Genomic DNA, 15,363 nt, shown 5'->3' with positions numbered 1-15,363 from the left:
CTCAATTTTTCATATAGCCCCTATATTTGCTGCTTTATAAAGATGAAATTATTATATTTGATTACTGTCAAAATTTTAACTTTTTCTTGCAACAATTTTTATTTAAATATATAAGTACGGCCGAGATATTTTATGACTCACTACGAAGATAAGATCAAATTTCTCTAAACAAATATAAGTGCTACTATAGTCATTACAGACAAAAATATGGCGATTTTTAACACCTCAGATCAGTTTAGGTAAAGATTTTGTCAAAAATTAAACGAACACCACTTTTTGCCGAACTATTAAACCCAATCCTAGCATATGAACCGACAATAGCATTTAAAAATTCATAAAAGGTTTAATGATTTAAAACCGAAAATTGTTTCCACATTTGAGTCAAATCTTACTAGTAGAGCATTTTGCAAGTCGTTGTTTATCTTTTTAATAATTTTTATTTAACTTGAGTTATAATTATTGTTTTTGTTATTATTGTTGTACTATACCCTTATGAAAAAATAACAGAAAATATTGTAGTTAATTGAGAATGACTAACACGGGTCAGTAATTCTTGAAAAAATTAAATTTTTGTATTTTTAAACCAATTTTTATATTTTTTTGGTTTAGAACCCTCTCACTCTCTATAACAGTAGAATGTTTAAAATAAATTTATTTATTTTTTTTGTGTATTTTTTGGTAATTTAATATGAATTTAGAATGTATTTAATTTTTTTTTTTTCAAGTTAAGTGACCGTTAATTTTTCACACCACAGATAAATATAATTAATTTATTGTTACTTTTTTGTTTTTATTTTAACATTTAGTAGAATTTTTAAAAATAATTTTGGAAAGTATTTTTTAAATTGTGTTTAGTATAGAAACTTATTTTGTTTAGATTGTGTTTTTTTTTCAGATAAAATATTTTTTTATATTTCGTTGTTTTATTTTAAACAAATTTTTTTGGGGATTTTTTTAACATTTTATAATTTTAACATAAACATACTTTTTTCTTATTAACACTTTATTAATCATTTATTTTCAATTTAATATTTTATAAAATTTCATAAATTTTCTAATATTTTTTCAAACTTCCGTTTTGTTTTTTTTTTTCACACCGAAATATTTCACATACGCATTTGTTCCGTTTTCTGCAATACATTTATTTATTTTTCCCGATAATTTGTTACTATTTACTTCATTTCTTTCTACACTTTTTTCTGTTTTTTTTTTTTTTCTTACAAACAAATTTTTCCGTATTAACACTTTCAGTGTATGATCACAAGTGTCAAACACTCATTCCATTGTATGCGCGGTTAGCTAAAAGTTTGTTGTACTGTATGGAACAACAAAAAATAAAGTATTGAAAATAACAACAAAAAAACTTTATACGAGTATAGTAGTCTTCTTGGCTGCCGCCTTTTTTTCAGTATGACTAATAGCACTAAGCACGCGTTCGTTAAATTGAAGAAAAAAAAAAAAAAATATAAATGAAACAAATATAACAAAAACAATAACAACAAATTAATGAAAAACAAAAATCATATAATATCAGAATTTCTAATAGGCCACTGAGCTACTACCACAATACAGAAAAAAGTACACATTTGTAAGTGGATTTTTTGTTTATTTTGAGATTGTTATAATTGTACTTTTTTGGGACTACATAATTTATTTATATCTATATGAAAAGTACAACATAACTGCAACGAATAATTAGGCCAATTAGACTTTATAATTTAATAGTATAATTAAAAAACCCAAATTCTGTATGTAAATTTCCAAATCTCATATTAATTTCCTTGAGATCATATGAAAGGTCTTCAGAATATCTTACTTTAGATATACATATTGCCTATGTTCCCCCCGGGGCATGTTACTTTGATGAACTTTCTCCATCTTGGAGTGACTGCAATCCGAGAGGATCTACCAAGATCCCTAGTCTGCTGAAACTATAATCTAGTGGTGTCACTGTATGCTTGGAATGATTTAACCTGCGGTCGAACTAAAGAGCTATATAATCTGATACCACGGGTACCGGTAGTCCCCAACGCAAAGTTTTAGACTTGGTCTTGTTCCGGTTATTGGAGAGTTCCCTTCGGGTTGAACGTGGTTGTATTTCGGGTTAAGTTCGGAAAATGAGTTGGTATGAATATATATAGGGGTATGCGGGCCTCCTTCCACCCGTATAACTAAGGAGAATATGTCTAATGTTTTTCTCAATAAAAGAGAAGTGTGGAGTTTCCTTCGTTATCCCCCCGGGGGCATGTTACCTTGATGAAAGACCATCATCTTGGTGTTATTGCAACCCCAGGTAAGAGAGGTGCTACCAGTACCTCTAGTCTGCCCGAACTATAAACTATAAATGTATCCTCAGCATTTTACATGGGGTCGAACCAGAGAACAACGTAATCTGGTACCACGGGACTTTGTCTTGTTCGCGGGAAGAGAATTTTGGTTAAAAGACTGATGCACGGTAAAGTCTATAATTCGGGATAAACTGTTGCCGAGACAACAGATAACTCGCAGAGAAGTGAATGTAGGACTAAGCGTTGAAAACGAGTTGGTGTCAAGTGTATATGATACGGGATGAATATAGGGTTATGCGGACCTTACCCACCTGTATACCTAGAGTGAATGTGTGGGATGTTTTTTTTTCAATGAGAAGTGTGCTCTGTTCATACCAAATTTACTACAGTGTGTTCTCTGTGAGTATGAACAAGTCCTTGGCTTATTTGCTGGACTCGTGTTTCTGCATACGTTTCTAGGTGCTGTTGCCGAATCAACAGAGACCATCCCATCTGAGTGGTTGTAAACGGAAGTGATGTTTTTGCATCTCAGAAGTTACGCAACGGGGCAGCAATCTCTGACCATTATATAGCTTAAGTTCTTGAGAAAAGTACTTGTACATGGACCGGCGGAACCATGTACAAAAATTGTCACCTGTGTGTGAGTAAGACACTCAATGGGACGCACAGTGGTATAGAATTAAAAATAGGAAAATAAAATAACTTCTAAACAGTTTCTCCAATTCACATTCTGAAAGAGAAAGTGTTGATGAGTTTAGGTTTTGAATTTGGACCTCAAGGGCCCACTAAGGACGGAGTCACGGGTCCGGAAAAAAGGACACCTCGGGTATGTTAAATTTTTAAAAAGATCCTATCAATTATCATCTATAGTTTGCAGATATTGGCATTTGAAAATAAAGTGTTCAACATGTGTGGGGGCTTGAGTCAAGTATGGGGCTAATCCCGAGGCATTTATTTAATGTATAGTTTTAGGAAAATTGTGCAAAATTTTATTAAGATTGTAATCAAGATATTTATGACTGTTTAAACTCTACATTGGGGTCTTACATTTGAATACGAACTAGATGAAATCGTTTTGGAAAATGAGCTCTAATAATATTCTAGATCATCTTCAAATATTATAAGGACCCATAATATATGTACATACATATATATACACATTTCTGGGTCTATTACCTAATTTTCGGAAACGAAAATATTTAGTCAATAATCAATGTACTAACTGGAAGCAGGTACTATTTTCAAATAAATATTGGTACCATAGATATTAGCACTACCCTAATTTATTCTTAACACACGTACAAGAATTTACCAACAATTTGGTTTGTTTGTAAACAACACACATCTTGATCGTTATGTTGTTCTTTTGTTTTGTGTCTCTAATTTTCAATACTTACGCCCACTTATGTATGTCTTAAGCACCGAAATTTGCTTACAAAGGTAAGTAGTTAACTTAACAGACAGACAGTAATTTAGACGATTAACACCTTGCGCCCTAAATATTTTTGTATGTAATTGTCAATTGTTGCTATTTTCATTACATAGTTTATTGTTTACAATTCGAGACATGGAAATCAAAACAGAGAAGCAGACAATGAGAATATCAGAAAAATATAAAAACAAAAGAGAGAGAGAGAGAAAGTGAATGAATATTTATGTAATTAAAACAATTAAACACAGGTCAATGGAAGTGTTTGTTGATCTTTTACGGCTTCGAAATGAAATGCTTTGATATCAATAGAGTAGGAAATGTGATTCGGTACATAGAAATGATAAATGAAATTTCTACTTTAAGGATTATATCAATAATAAAAGGCATTTTTGAGGTATACATCCATTATTTCTATCTTATTTTACAAAATCGAATCAGATTGTTATGTAAATTTTTCATTTGTCAACTGTGAATTCATTTCAAGATCTTGTGGATAAAATATGTATCATGATAAGAAGGATAGTTAAAAAACCAACATTCGTTGAGCAATATTCAAAAGGAACAGCTCCAGAAATCATGCTACTTTTTTCCGTAACCTGTTAAGTACAACACCAACAATTTAATTAAGAATATGACAAAATATCGCGCCTACCTGTCATTAAGCACACAAGACAAGTCAAATTTGCTGAGAATGCACAACAATTAAAGAACAATAACAACAAGTATTCTCACACAATACCAACAACAATAGCAGCAGTAAGACAATGCTATTGTTTTCATTATTAGTAGTACTACTGACAGACTATATGACCGACAGTAGACTCGAGACACTGACATCTGAGAGTCTATGTCACTCAATTTCCAATTGTTAGCAACACATTCATTGACATTGCAACATATACATACATAAATAAATTATATTTTATTGGCGGATAGTCGCCACCAACAATGATGTTGCTACGATCATAATTAACGCAACGGCGATCTATTTAAAAAGCCGACATCCTCTTGCAGTTGTCACAACTGAAATGATTTTAATATTTTGCACAATTTTTTCGCCTCAAATTCTGAAATATTTTCATTTTTTGTACAAATTTGACATGTTATTGACATTTGTTTCGAGACAAAGAATAAAAAAAAAAAATAAAAATTTATTTTTCGTTTACCATACAAAGTTGTTGTTATCGATCAGGTAAAAAGATAATAAATTTTAACTTTTATTTTTATTATTACGAGTCTTTATATGTTGTATTGTTTTTGTTTGTTATGGCTGGTTATAAAAATGATTTGTGTAAATGTTTTATATTTTGTTTTATTACTGAAAGACATTAATTTAAACGAGTAGACATATATTTTTTACTTGCCAAAATTATTTATGGTTTTCTTTATACATTTTAATAAGATCTAACGGCTTAAAACAAATAAATGAAAATGTTAATAAAAGTTTTGGTATAATTCCATAAATCATTAAATTTGAAGAAACGTTATTTAAATTTTTGTTTATATTCATTTAAAAACCCTACCTTTATTCTAATTATTGGCAATTGCCGACTAATTAATACTTTTTGTTTACTATTTATCTCTCTGAAAAGATCTTTTTATAAACCCATCTAAATAAAAATCAAAATAAAACCGCATAAAAACAAAAAATTATTATAAACAAATTACAATTAATTAAAATTCATTTGTGATACCCATTCATAACTCATACGACATGCATATTTAATCAAATTGTAGTAGAGTAAAAATATCTTTCAACCTGATACTTCATTTGATACCCTCTCCTTCCCTTTTGTCTATATAACCAACTCACGAAATAAATGTAAATACACTTATACAATTAAAAAAACAAAAAAAAAAAAACAATTACGATCCATCTATGCCCGATTCCCTACCACTATTGCTACGAACTACTACATACTTACATGCATAGAGTAGTTGCCAGCTCAGTGTAATGAAAGTGACTCATATAGTTTTAAAATCACTTAAATGACATGATATTTAGCCAATCACAAATAAGTATTTGCATTTGAGTGAAAATTATTGTTTGAGAGCTTTCACTACGACGACTGATCGATTGATCGTGTATGTCTGGCATTTTTAAAATGTGTTTTATTATTTTAACGAGTGCAATGTTTTTCTGTTTGTTTTATGTTTAACTACCAAGTCATACATATGTAATTGAAGATACAATTGCAAATAAACTGTAGTCGATCCAGGTATACAGTTAAGTAGTTTAATCGACAATACAAAATTCCTGTTATAAACCATTAATAACACCCCGAGTAGCATTGAGTCATCTGAGTCTAAGTCGTTAAAATTGATGCAAGATTTCTCCTAATCCCCATAGAATCAACAACGTGTTAGCATCCTAATACTTCTAACAGATTACAGTGTCGTTGCGGAATAACAGGCACCATGACATCAATCCCAATACAAACCTAGACAAGGAAAAAGCAACTGGGCAAGACTTATTTCAGTCGCCATTAGGACCTAACCACACTACTAACATGGCTCTGTTGAGTCAGCAACAGCAGCTAGGGACAGATTTGTAGACCGAATTACGGACTCCATAACAACTGCACAAGACTTATTTCAGTGGACATTAGGACCTACTACTTTGCGCTAAGCATGATTAGAATACCCCTCAAATACATCTAACTGCCAATAAAAACAAGCATAAAAAATCATAAAATGAAAGAAAATTTTAAAAATTTTTTGTTGAAAGCGAGTTTTAGGGGTGTACTCAAATGAGTACACTGACTTCTTAAGTATAAAATTTTTCGAGACATTATTTTTCGACACAAAGTGTTTTAAAACATTTTTTGCACTACCAACGTACTCTGGCATGGAAAATTACGCACCGCAACTGTTATTCTCTTTTTGTGGGATAGTGCCTAGCTCCATCTTGACGTAAACCTTCAGCTATTGGCATAGACTTCCGTGATTTCTTTTGTCCACCTTGGCGGATATAATAACGTGAAATGTTTCGGGAAACAAAAGTTGATCCATGGGACTCTCACTGCACATTGTAGCCTCCAAGCGTTAGAAATTGTCATATCAAAAGCATTTATGTAAATAAAACCCACCACCACTTCTTATCATGAACAGCAATCCTATACAAAGAGATGGATTTATCGAGATCATAAACCCCAGTCATTCTTTTATTGTGGTTTCTTTGCACCAACGCTTAAGGATTCCTAACGTTTCAATTGTGTCATAGTTGGTTCCCATTGTGCAAACACTAACTATTATTTTTCCATCTTACCAACAAAATACAATTTTCTTTATCGAACATGTAGTCATATGCAGCTCGATCCTGTTTCTTCATTTCCTTCCTGGTAGTCAAAGGACACTTTCTAGTTCAGTTTTCCCTGACAGTTCCAGTTGCACGGTATCCTAATTTTTTAAGATCGAGGAGAAGATTTGCAAAAACATCAATTGTCCCAGGAATATCTTGCGGTAGGGTTGATGAAGACATATCATACTCAACACCTTCATCTTCGCTGTTTAGTATACTCGGATTAGGTGGTATGATAGCCATATAAATTTCTTCGTCTTCACTATCAGCTAAAATGCTATCAACGGCCTCTTGAAGCCCTTTGAAACTCTGCTGGACCGTAAAACGTATATCGCTCATATTTTAAATCTAACAAAAGAATTAAATATTCTTACTAATGGATACTGTCATTGTACTCAAACGAGTACAGCCAACTTTATACCTTTCTATTTTTTTATTTTCTTATTTCTAAGTATTTTTTGAATCCTGTATGTTTCGTTGTTATTATTTTTATAAAAATAATGCATAATTACCAAACAAATTTTAACATTGTTTCAAATATTTTACTAAACCACACAATGTATTCGAGTCACAATATAGACTGATAATTCTGCATAATCAACAGAAACTAAGTATAAATTATTTTTCTGCAGCTCTTTTTATTGTTGTTTTGAAACTAAATAAGGGTACAACGTTTGCTGTTTCGTTAGTTTTGCTGGGAAACACGTAAAAATACAACTGTACTCAGTTGAGTACGGGCGAGGCCGACCATATAATACCCTACACCTGTTACAAAAAAATGTGATTTAGTTTTCATAAGAAAGCATTTAAGTTGAATTGTACCTTGCCTCAGATATACCTAAGCCATTTATTGTTGAATAAAATTGTGGACATTCAAGTCGAATTTTGAAGAGGGCTTTGAATAGGGACTATGGTCAAATGAGACCTTATAATTAAAAAATTCATGAGGGTCATCAAGGCTAGTATAGAACTTGGTTTTGCAGCTTTTTGTCGAGATACGAGTATATTAAACATAATTATGAACTTAAAAGCCCTATTATTCCGGTTCAGTAGGTGAAATAATGGACCGATGTTAACCATTTTCAACAGGCTTCGCCTCCGGTACCATAGTAGATCTTGTGCCAAATTTCATTGAATTATCTTCAAAATTGCGACCTGTAGTTTGATTACAAGGTTTACAAGCCCTATTCAGGGGTTCAGTTGTATGGGGGCTTGGTAAAATAATGGACCGATCGTAACCATTTTCAATAGGCTTCGTCCCTGGGACAATAGAAGATCATGTACCAAATTTCATTGAATTATCTTCAAAATTGCCTGTAGTTTGATTACAAGGTTTACATGGACGAACGGACATAGCTAAATCGACTCAGAAAATGATTCTAAGCCGATTGGTATACTTTAAGGTGGGTATAGGAGCAATATTATTGTGCGTTACAAACATCAGCACAAACCCAATATACCCTCTCCACTAAAGTGGTGTAGGGTACAAAAATGCGTCACAAAATATAAAAACAACTCAAATTTCACCCAAATCCTTTGGCCGCAACTGTAGATCTTATTGGATAACAAGAGGAAATAATATATAATACAGGTCTGGCAGTGGCTAGATATAAAAAAATACACTATCGGACAAAATAAAGTGCAAAAGTACTCATGTATATTCTTTCAGCGAAAAATCGGTTAAATGATTATTGAATATGGAATTTTTTTCAAAATCATTTAGTTTATATACAATGCTACAAAAATAACAATAAAACTAAATTATTGTACTTACAATTTTTCTGTATAACATCTAAAATTAAAATAAATTCACTTTTTTGTCGGACAAAATAAAGTGTAAATTTTATATATCATTATTTAAATTTCTTGTATATCAAAATTTTTTATCTATTTTGGTTCTGATTTTAACATCTGTATCTACTTAAGCCATTTTGGTAATTTTGTTCTCCATTATTATTCGCAATCGCCTTCCCTTCCCCTTGCTATCCCCATATGATAATTTTCAAAAGAAATACGTTTTAGATCACTATTTCATCGGAATTTTTTGATAAATTGTGGTCCAAAATTAATCTATTGGATTTAGGGCGGTGCTCTGAGCAGGACATTCCAATTTTTCAGTGATTTTTCCTACAGAAATGTTATTTTTTTAACTTTATCAAGTGCTTAAGCTTATTATCTTGCCGAAATATAAAGTTGCCCAAGTCCATTTCGAAGGCACTGATCTTAAGATTTGACTGTAATATGCTTATATAGTGTTCATTGGAGCTTTTTGAATAAATTTCACCTAGGTTCCTCACACCTAACGTTAAAAATTGGACACATACGAAGAGTCAACTGACCCATACCTTCAATCTTTCACCAACATATTTAAAAGCTTAAAAATTTTTTCGATTTTAGTATTTAATTTCGTAATTTTTAGCTCAAATTTACGTAGTTGGTCAGATGAGTCCCAATTTCTACCGAAAATTTTGAAATGTCGACAATGAGTGTGAGTTAAGCCCTTCAATATACAAAATTTTAAAAACAATACCCCAGGTTTTAAACATTATGGTGGAGGGCTATCGGTATTGTTACATTATTCAACTTTAAGAGCGAGAATCTTAGTGAAAATGGAGTAAGCAATAACAAATGAGCAATTCACGAGCGTATTTAATAAAAATTTTGAAATAAATGCCGTAAAAATGAGTTTGGGAGACTTAATGCCTCAACCGATTCATGACTTCAAACATACGACTAAGGTCAAAAACATTATTGTAAGAAAAAAAACACTGAAAAATTTGAATGACTTGCTCAGAGCATCGCCCTAAATCTAATAGATTAATATTTGACCACAATTGATCACAAAATTCCGCTGAAATAGCGAACAAAAACGGATTTCTTTTGAAAATAATAGTATGGGAGAAAGCAAGGGAAAGTGAAAGCGATTGCGAATAATAATGGTAAAAAAATTACAAAAATGGCTTGAGTAGATCCAGATATTCAAATCAGAACCAAAATAGATAAAAAATTTTGATATACAAGAAATTTAAATAATGATATATAAAATTTACACTTTATTTTGTCCGACAAAAAAGTGAATTTATTTTAATTCTAGATGTTATACAGAAAAATTTTGAGCACAATAATTTAGTTTTATTGTTATTTTTGTAACATTGTATGTAAACTAAATGATTTTGAAAAAAAATTCCATTTTCAATAATCATTTAACCGATTTTTCGATGAAATAATGTAGCATGAGCACTTTTGCACTTTATTTTGTCCGATAGTGTATATACATATAATTGTAGTTAGTTCAATATATATTTTTAAGATATGTAAGATAATTTTTTTCCCGATATTTTCTATGTATATCAAGCAAATAATTTTAAGACATGCTTAAATTTATTTAAATTATTTTGTGTATTAAAATTCGTGACATATGTATATTGAAAACTTATTACATATTAAATTTTCAACTAAAAATGTTAAATACTTACAAAAATACATGTGTATTTTAAAAACGGAAATTCCTTTACTACCGTGACAGAAAATTGATTAAATAGTAAGAGTAATAAGTACAAATATTGATGGCATGATCACTTTACACAGATATACATACATATGTATATGTATGTATGTATATTTGTATGTAAATAAATACAATTTATAATTATAAAATTATCACCAATATTCATACAAATATTCTCTATTCTAGCAATTTTTTTTTTTTTTTTTGAAATAAATACAAACAATGATGGTGAATGGACTTGAAATTTTTACGGCGCAATAAACTTTATTTCGCAAAAAAAAACTTAAAACAACGAAAATAAATATATGTACTTAAGAAAGAGTGAGCCTTTTCAAAAGAATAAAACTGAAAAACGTCTTACGACGATTACGAGTAAGTATTAATTGTTACATGATCTTTTTTATAATTCTGTTTTTTTACAACATTACACATACTGAGATTTTCTCCTGATTTATTAAATATACTTATATGCGAATTAAAAAGCAAAAAAAAAAGAATTAAACAGGTGTAGACAGTCTGACAGATAGACTGAAATGTTCGGAGACGAGTGTGAATGTTAAATATGCTTGCTGCCTGGTTTCGCCTGTCTGACGGACTTACTCTGCGATTTAGAAGAGATTGATGTGAATGTAGGGAATATTTAATTATTTTAAGTTTAATGAACTTTCGGATTTATTACACTAATTAAATTGTAACCATTTATGGTTGGAACATTAATGAGAGTATATTAAAAATAAAAAATATTTTTATATACAATTACAATATTTACAGGTTTATATATAATGAAGGGAATAATGTAATGTAAAACGATCAAAGATAAATTTTGACAATTGCACAATTTTAACAAATAGGTAGAGAATTTATCGTAATATGTAATTGTAAAATCCCTTTTAATAATTTTTGTATTGGTATCGTATTTACTCAAGTGTTTAGAGTTGTATCTCACCATATTCTAAAAATAATATACCTAACTGCAAAAATTGTAAAAAAAACTTATTTTCTAAAGCAAGAAATTGCCAGTCATTGTAAAATAGACAATGTTTTAAAAAACTGTTGTCAACTGATAATAAAAATAAAATTGATAATAAACTAAAACTAGGTAAGTTCACATTAATAAAATATTGAGCACTTAAAACAGTAGTTTTGATTTCCATTCTACAAAAACGAATTGTAATTTTAAAATTTATTAAAGTAACTGGATCTTACAAAAGTTAAATAAGATCAATATAATATTAAATATTTCATAGAAATAATTTTTACGATTTTTTCCTCAAATATTTTATTAATGTGAACGCTCAAGAAACGTAATTTTTAAATTTAGAATGACTAAAATATTGCATTTAAACAAGGTCGCTAAGATAAGAACGTAATCAGGTGAGAGAAAAAACGAATCGATTTAAGGAATTAAAATTAACTCTGTTATATAGTATGAGTATTAAATAATTTTATAGAAGTAAAGTCTATTTAGTTAATCAGTTTTATTATATTATACTTTGATATTTTTTGAATTAATTAATAATTTCTTCCGATAAAAATTATTAGAAATTTGATTTATATTTAGTATTTGATTAATAATTATAAATAACCACTAAAGGTCCTAGAACATGTTCTAAAGACTCAAGATATAGAAAATTTATTAAAACTTTTTAGTTTGAAAAAAATTTTTCTACACAGAATTTTGATACAAACTTTCTAAACAGAAAATTTATAAAAATTTTCTAAACAGAAATTTTATTAAAAATGTTCTCTAGACAAAGGGCAAATTGGTTCGGGATAGAAAATTCATCCAAAATGACCACAAATAGGTGGATTTTTTATAGACAAAATATTTTTTAATAATTTTCCATAAACAGATAATTGATCGTTAGTTTTCTATAGACAAAAGACTGATTTACAATTTTCCTTAGGTTGATATACTACATCAAATCCGAAGAAATACACCTAGGCTACTATCGGGCCTATTGTGCGCTCCCTTTCATGAAAAAATAAAAATGTATTATTTTTAAATGTTCAGGAACTCAGTTTCCTGGACGTAGTTCCTAAGAATTTTCCAATCAGTGTTAGTGAGGAATGTTATTTCCAGAATAACATCACTTCCCAGATACTTGGATCTAACTTCGACGAAAGCCTGACTGTGGTCAGAAACTAGTCCAGAGTTTCACTGTCCTCTCCACATGCTATATATTCGTCTGAATCCGCTCGTCCAGATTACAAGCACATTTGTATAGATGTGCTTGTAATCCTGTGTGTTCACTCAGAAATTCTGATGGTACGTATTCTGAGTCAGAATTCGTACCATCGTACTAACCTCAGACTTGCTCATATTGAGGAGATTTCTCGTCTTGCTCTCATCAGGGTCACCCCATAGGATCTTTGTGGTTCTACCCACCGTTTCATTATTTTAAGAGGTTTTGAGTTCGTCAGGTTAACTACTTCGAGCTCACTTCCATTTAAAGCCATTACATTCGCCCTTTCGTTGCCGACTACTCCCGAGTGGCCTGGTAGCCATATGATGTAAACCTTACCTATGGGAGAGTATTCAGTTAAAGCTTTCTTACAATCCAATATGGTCTTAGATTTAATTCTATCAACTGATATCGCCCTAATTGGCTTCTGGCTGTCGGTGAATATATTAAGCCCTGTGGGCGCCATATTTATTCTAATCCAATTTACACATTCCGTTATTGCTCAGACTTCTGCCTAGAAGCTTGTGTTATGATTATGTAAACGGTGGTATATTTCTGTTTCTGGCCCAGGCCGACTTTGTGCCCCAATTTAGAGCCATCCGTCTAGCAACGGATTCCTGCAGGTATCTGATCTAATGTTTCGCTAGACCAAAACATTCCATCTGGGATCAGCGTTTCAATGTTTCCGACATATTCTGTATCTGGTATGCGACCAGGCACGTCCGAAAATTGTGTACAACCTTATAATGTATACGGTATATATTGATGTCATGTCCTAAAACCGCATTTGGCCAGTTCGCCAGTCTTGGTTGAAGTAGTACACATGGCACCACTTATACCACTTATCAGCTGAACTCCCTATAGTAGTTTGATCTTACACTTTTGTCCAAAGCTGTCCACATTATTGAAGCATAACCTAGAGTTGGTCTAATTACACTTTTATAAAGCCAATTTGTCATAGTTGGACTAAGATCCCAATTCATGCCTATAGTTTTCCTACATATCGCCCAGCACCGATGTGCCTTGTTGATCATATCCTCTATCTGGTGTCTTCATTTTAATTTCCGGTCAAGGATTACATCTAAGTACTTAACTTTGACTGTCACCGGTATCTTCTTGCCTAGGAAGCGGGGTTCAGTATACGTAAAAATTTTTCTCTTTCTTGTAAAAAACAGATTTCCGTCTTCGCCGGGTTAGCATAGAGGCCTTTCGGTTGAGCCCAGCACAACTTCGTATTCAGAGCCTCCTTAGATCTTCTACACAAGCAATTTTCCTTAGACAAAAAATTTATCAACAATTTTCTTTCGACAGAAAATTGTCTCTATTGACAGAAAATTGATCGTTAATTTTCTTTAGATAACAATTGATCAACAATTTTCTATAAACAAAAAATTGACAAATATTTTTCCACAATTCCCTTTTAGCAAAATTAAGCAAAAAGTTTTATGTTGATCGATAAATTCCTCCAGATAAAAAAATTATCGAAATTGATCAAAATTTTAAAACAATTTAGAATATTTCTTATTTTAAATTATATAAACATTTCAAAACAAATCTAATCTTTCTTTCTGTAAAAAACATTAATCAGATTGAATAAAAAATCAAAAGACAAAAAAATCTGGCAGCGGGAGGGATTTGATCAACAGCAGACCACACATGAGATCGTTTTACTGACTCATCCAACCGTCTACAATGGTTAAAATTACTTCACTGAATTGTTTTTTTTTTTTATTTTATGACATAACATTTTTGAATAAAATTATTTTTTTTTGTGTCTTTCACAAAATTCATATAGCAAAATATGAAATATTTGTTAAATAATTTATATTTTTATAAAAAAAGAATATAAATTTACGATTATTTGAACAAAAACCTAAATCTGTAGATTTATGCAAATGAATTAATTACTGAAACAGATTGAATTTAACGATAATATTTGTTTTTGTTTTATTGAAAGTTAAAAATTGTATTTTAGATACATAAATTATTGGATATTTAATAATAGACATTTATGCATTTTATAATAATTGTTTATAGAGTTTATTCTATATTTTTGTAAGATATATTAAGCATTTATTGCGTCCTGCTAGAAGGTTAAATATATTTTGTCATAATGTATTTTTAAACACAATTTATAAAGAATTAAATGTTATATATGTATTTTTTAAAGAGGTAACGTATTCGTAGTAATAGCTGAAATTTCTGTAGAAAATATTTTTCTTTTTATTAAAAAATTATGCGCTGGACTACCATGTAATCATAATACGTACCATTTCAATTATTATTAAATAGCAGCAATAATAAATTAAAACTATAATAATATTGCTCATTAATTCTATATTAAACTAAATTTGACGTCATTTGTGTAAAAAAAATGTATTGAAAAAACCTTACTTGACGTCATTTGATAAAAAAGGCGTAATAAAAGTATAGAGAACTTTAAATTAAAACTATATGTTATTATTTTTTATAAACTGCTCCCAGTATCTCCTAGAATTGATAAAGACATATTGAGACTTAAAAAAACAAACAAATTTTCCTTAAGTAAAGTGAGTTGCAGAAAAAAAAAAAACAATGCATTACACTGTATACATTTAGTGAGTGATTGTTTATTATCGATCGTACATTTTTGTTCAAAAAATTAGTAC

The 15,363-nt window shown here is 30.3% G+C and overlaps 1 protein-coding gene across 1 annotated transcript in view; it reads right to left on the bottom strand.

Moving 5' to 3' along the window:
* The window catches only part of LOC119608319 (N-terminal kinase-like protein), a 58,390-nt gene that overhangs the window by 12,049 nt on the left and 30,978 nt on the right, over positions 1-15,363 (bottom strand). The window lies entirely within an intron of this gene.

Source organism: Lucilia sericata, unplaced genomic scaffold (genome assembly GCF_015586225.1).
Source record: "Lucilia sericata isolate MDLA Ls3-8-SP2 unplaced genomic scaffold, ASM1558622v1 Contig000822F_arrow, whole genome shotgun sequence".
In the NCBI taxonomy this organism is placed as follows: Eukaryota; Metazoa; Arthropoda; class Insecta; order Diptera; family Calliphoridae; genus Lucilia; species Lucilia sericata.
This window is presented reverse-complemented; position numbering and strand designations above follow the sequence as displayed.